Here is a 6,359-nt window from a genome sequence, read left to right as displayed (position 1 = left end):
AAGGTGATGAGAATTAAGGAGTGCACTTGGGTTATGAGCACTGGGTGATGTATGGAATTACTGAATCACTATACTGCATACCTGAAACTAATATGACAATGTATGTTAACTCTATTGGAATTAAAATAAAATTTTAAAAAGGAAAAAAAGAAATGTAAAAGAACTTTCTCAGAGTGAAGAAAAATAATACAGGTCAGAAACTGAGATCTACATAAATAAAGAGCATTAGAGAAGGAATAAGTGAAAGTAAAATAAAAACTCTAATTCAAAAAAATTTTTCAATGTTTATTTTTGAGAGAAATGGAGAGTGTAAGCAGGAGATTGCCCCGATCTCTCTGTCCAAGGTGGGGGGCGGGGAGAGAAAGAGAAAGAGAGAGAGAGAATCCAAAGAAGGCTTCACACTACCAGCTGAGACCCCAATGTGGGACTTGAACTCAAAAACCATAAGATCATGACCTGAGCCAGTCAGACACTTAACCAACTGAGCCATGCAGGCGCCCCTAATTTTTTTCTTCTTAATTGAAATAACAGATAATGGTTTACTCAAAATACTATCAACAATGTATTTGATGATTATAGCTTATATATAAGTAAAATGAGTGGCAATAATGATTAAAAAAATGGAAAAGAATTAGGGATATTTTGTTGTTATAAGCTACCTGCATCATCTGTGTTGTGATATAGATTTATTCAAAAATGGACTTGCATTAGCTGTAAATGTACACTTAAACTCTAGGATAATAACTCAAAAAGGTTAAAAAAAACAACCTATTATTGATATAGTAAGAGAGGACATAAAGTGGGATGATATCAAATGTTCAATTAAAAATGCAATGGTCAGCAAAAGAGCAGAACACAAAAAGTTGAACAAACATTCATGGCAAGGAATAGATAACAGTAACAAATATGATAGATATTAACTGAACTATATAACAATAACTTTAAACATCAATGTCCTATATACATCAATTAGAAGATAGAGATTGATGATGTTAAAATCAAATATAGAATGGAAACGAGATGAAAATTTCCTGAGCAGAAAAACCCACATAAGGAAAACTTAATACAGCCAATTCTGCAATGCAAGTCAAACTTGAGCCATTCTTATGCCTCTTAAAATCATAAATGAAACAAGCTATTCCCCCAAACTGGCAGTCCCTTATTAGTAGGAAAACTCTAATACTGTAATCAACTTATTGTAAAGATGCAACCTCTAGGGGTGCCTGGGTGGCGCAGTCGGTTAAGCGTCGGACTTCAGCCAGGTCACGATCTCGCGGTCCGTGAGTTCGAGCCCCGCGTCAGGCTCTGGGCTGATGGCTCGGAGCCTGGAGCCTGTTTCCGATTCTGTGTCCCCTCTCTCTCTGCCCCTCCCCCGTTCATGCTCTGTCTCTCTCTGTCCCAAAAATAAATAAAAAACGTTGAAAAAAAATTAAAAAAAAAAAGATGCAACCTCTGCATTCTTACAATATAAGCTATCTTATAATATTCCTCTGAGCCTCTTTCTACTGTTGGTTTCAGAGCTCCCAGTTTGTGAACTGTTTTTGTGTTTATAATAAACTCTTACTAATTACTATGATTCAGTTGTTTTACTTTTGCTATTTCTGGAATTTTTACATCAGAGTATGTAAAAAATAAAACCTACCTATGTTACCTATGTGTAACCCACTTTAAATGCAAGGATACATGTAGGTTAAAAGTAGGAGAACAAATAAGATAACCATGATAACATTAATCAAAAGAAAGTTAGGGGGTGCCTGGGCGGCTCAGTTGGTTAAGCGTCCAATTCTTGATTTCAGCTCAGGTCAAGATCTCACCATTCGTGGGTTGGGGAACAGCATCGGGCTCCATGTTGTTAGTTTGGAGCCTGCTTAGGATTTGCTCTCTCTCCCTCTCTCTGGTCCTCCCCTGCTTGTACACTCTCTCTCAAAAAAAAACAAAAAATAAATAAACTTAAAAAAAAAAAGAAAGCTGGAGTAGCTATATTAATTTCAGACAGAGCAGAATTCAGAGCAAGAATAATTATCAGGTATGAAGAGCAGTGTTACATAATGAGACATGGGTCAATTGTCCAAGAAAACATAACAATACAAAACATGCATGTGCCTATCAACAGAGCATCAAAATATAGGAAATCAAAATTGCAAGGATAAATAAACAAATTCACTAATATAGTTGGAAACCTCAACACTGAGTATCAGAAATGGACAGATCTAGCAGGAAGAAAATTGGTACGGACATAGTTAAAATCAACAGCACCATGAAGCAACTCGATATAATTGACATCAATAGACTACTAATCAAAAAGAGGTAGAATACACAGACTTTTCAAGTTCATATTCAATATTTACTAAGATAGACCACATTCTTTGACACAAAATACACCTTAAGAAATTAAAAAGAATGAAAATATACAATGTATGCTCTCAGACCGCAACATAATTAAACTATGTATCAACAACAGGAAAATAGCCAGAAAATCCCAATATACGTAAAGATTAAATAACACATGGGTCAATGAAGAAAGCTCAAAAAATTTTTAAATGTTTTGAACTGAATGAAAATGCAACTTATCAGAATTTGTGGAACTCAGCAAAGGCCGTTGTTTTAGTCTGTTTGGGCTGCTATCACAAAATACCACAGATTGGGTGGTTTATAAACAAGAAACATTTATTTCTCACAGTTCTGGGGGCTGAGAAATCCAAGATAAAGCCGCTGGCAGATTTAGTGTCTTATGAGAGTCTAATTCTTGGTTCATAGATTTTTTGCTATGTTCTCACATATCAAAAGAGGGAAGGAAAATCTCTACAGTCTCTTTTTTTAAAAATTTTTTTAATGTTTTATTTATTTTTGAGACAGAGAGAGAGCATGAATGGGGGAGGGTCAGAGAGAGGGAGACACAGAATCTGAAACGGGCTCCAGGCTCTGAACTGTCAGCACAGAGCCTGACGCGGGGCTTGAACTCACAGACCGTGAGATCATGACCTGAGCTGAAGTCGGACGCTCAACCGACTGAGCCACCCAGGTGCCCCTCTACAGTCTCTTTTATAAAGATTCTAATCACATTTATGAGGGCTCTTCCCTAATAACCTCACTTCCCAAGTGCCCCACCTCAAATACTCACGTCAGGATTAGGTTTCAATTTATGAATTTGGGGTGGGGGAGCAAGACTCAAACATTCAGTCTATAGCAGCAGTGTTTAGAAAGAAATTATAGCATGGAGTGCATATTTTAAGATCTAAAAAACAATAACTTAAGCTTCCTCTACAGGAAATTAGAAAAAGAATAGTAAATTTGCTTGATTTTTTTTTCTTTCAGATATATTCTCAGAAATGGGATTGGTGGATTATATGGTAGTTTTAATTTTTTAATGAACCTCCATTTCATACTGTTATCCATAATGGCTATACCAACTTATATTTCCATCAGCAGTATACAAGGCTCTCTTTTCTCCACATCCTTACTAACTCTTTTGTTGCTGTTGTTGTTAATAGCTATTCTAACAGATGTGAGATGTATTTCATTGTGGTTTCAACCAAGATTTCCCTGGTCATATTGAGCATCTTTTTGTGTACTTGTGGTTATCTGTATACCTTCATTGGAAAAATTTCTATTTAGGTCCTTTGCCCAATTTTTAATGAGATTTTTTTCTTTTGCTATTGAATTTTATGAGTTCTTTTTATATTTTTAATATTAACTCCTTATCAGTTAGGATAAGTAGACTGTTGATAACTCTTTTGTATGTGGATAACCAGTTCTTCTAACTCTATTTATTGAAGAGTCTATCTTTTCTCCATTGCATATTCTTGACAATCTTGCCAAAGATTAGTAGACTATATATGTAGGTTCAATTCTGGATAACTTTTTTGTTCTGTTGGTTTGTGTGTCCGTTTTCATGCCAGTACCATACTGTTATGATCCTATAACTTTGTAGTATAGCTTGAAATCAAGAAGTGTTATGCCGTTCTTTTTTCTCAAGATTCCTTTAGTTATTTGGGGTATTTTGTGGCTCCATGTGAACTCTGGAATCGTTTTGTCTACTTCTGTGAAAAATGCCATTGTAATTTTTATAGAGACTGAATTGATTCTGTACATCATTTTGGATAGAGAGAATATTTTAACAATATTAATTCTTTCAATCACGATCATGGGCTATCTTTCCATTTATTTGTGTCTTTAATTTCTTAGAGTTTTAATGTTCAAGATTTTCTCTGTTAAATTTATTCTTAAACATTTTATTGTTTTGGGTGCTACTGTAAATGAAATTATTTCCTTTTTTTCTTTTTCAAGTAGGCTCCATGCCTGGCATGGAACCCAGTGTGGGGCTTGAGCTCACGACATCAAGATTAAGACCTGAGCTGAGATCAAGAGTCAGACACTTAACAAACTGAGTTACTCGGGCACCCCTGGAATTGTTTTCTTAATTTCTCTTTCAGATAGTTCATTGTTAGTATACAGAATCACATAATTTTTGCATGTTGATTTTGTATTGTGTAACATTACTGAGTCTGGTTGTAGTTCTAAAAATTTTTTGGTGGAGTCTCTAGGGTATTCCACATATAAGATCACATCATCCGCAAACAAAGACAATTTTGCTTCCTCTTTTCAAATTTTGATTCATTTTGTTTTCTAGCTTAATTGTTCTGGCTAGTACTTCCAATACTATGCTGAGTAGAAGCAGCAAGATAAGGCATTCTTACCTGGTTCCTTATTTTGATGAAAGTTTTCAACTTTCCACTGTTGAGTATAATGAACATGAATAATGTCAGCTAGACACAGAATAGGATATATCAATCTTCATCTCCCCACAAAGCATAACATTTAAATAGTTATCCATAAATGAAAATAGGCCTTAGAGAGCTCAAAAGTATCATTAAGATTCTATAGCAACACAGTGGAGCAAAAAATTAAGATAAACCACACAGAAAGGGTCACTGGGAAGATTGTGTTAGTTAAAATATCTGGAGATGATTAGGAACAAAGTAAAAGGGTGGGGTTATCAGTATTAGCTACGTGGTGGGTGCCATCACATTTTCCATTGGCTTGCTCTGCAGAGGACTCTTCCAGGCTTTACTGCCTAGGAATTCAGTAGCCCTCAAAACAAACCCAGGCTCCTATACTGTTCAAAGTTGAGGACTCTAAAATGTTTGTTAGTGTGGATCCTGACAGTCTACTCCTCAGAAGACACCAGCAGCTATTTTCCATTGAGGTAACCAGCAGCCATCACTATGGTGGACTCCCCAGAGAGGATGTAGAAGAATCAGGACCAAGAAGGAAATTCATAGTGATTAATGAATACATTAAAAAAAACCCTCAAATTAACAACCTAACTTTACAATTCAAGGAACTAGAAAAATAGTAATAAACCAAATCCAAAGTTAGCAGAAGGAAGAAAATAACAAAGGTTAGAGAAAAAGTCAAAGAAATAGAAAATAGCAAAATGATTTTTAAAAAACTAAGAGTTGGCTTTTTGAAAAGATAAAACTGACAAACCCTTCACTAGTCTAAGAAAACAGAGGGGAAACTCACTCAAATAAATAAAATTGGAAATGAAAGAAACATGAGAACTAATGACACAAATAAAAAGATCACTTTTCAGAATGGCTAAAATTAACAACTCATGGAAAAACAGATGTCGGTGATGATGCAGAGAAAGAGGAACCCTCTTACACTGTTTGTGGGAATGCAAACTGGTGAAGCCACTCTGGAAAACAGTAGGGAGTTTCCTCAAAAACTTAAAAATAGAACTACCCTACCATCCAGCAATTGCACTACGAGGTATTTACCCCAAGGACACAAAAATACTGATTTGAAGGGATACACACACTCCAAAGTTTATAGCAGCATTATTAACAATAGCCAAAGTATGGAAAGAGCCCTAATGTCTATTGAATGGTGAATAAAGAACTTGTGGCATGAATGTGTGTGTATATATATATATATATATATATATATATATATATGAATATTACTCAGCCATCAAAAAGAATCAAATCTTGCCATTTGCAATGGCATGGATGGAGCTGGAAACTATTATGCTAGGTGAAATAAGTCAGTCAGAGAAATACAAATACCATATGATTCTACTCATATGTGGAATTTAAGAAATGAAACAAATTAACATTGGTGGGGTGGAAGAGAGAGGCAAGCCATAAGACAGACTCTTAATTATACAGAATAAGCTGAGGGTTGCTGGAGGGGAGGTGGGTGGGGGGATGGGTTAAATGGGTGATGGGTATTAAAGGCACTGGTTGTGATGGCACTGGGTATTGTATGTAAGCGATGAATCACTAAATTCTATACCTGAAACAAAAGAAAGAAAGAAAGAAAGAAAGAAAGAAAGAAAGAAAGAAAGAAAGAAA

Source organism: Panthera uncia, assembly GCF_023721935.1.
Source record: "Panthera uncia isolate 11264 chromosome C1 unlocalized genomic scaffold, Puncia_PCG_1.0 HiC_scaffold_4, whole genome shotgun sequence".
Lineage (NCBI taxonomy): Eukaryota > Metazoa > Chordata > Mammalia > Carnivora > Felidae > Panthera > Panthera uncia.
The sequence above is the reverse complement of the archived record's forward strand: the minus strand, read 5'-3'. Positions refer to the sequence as shown.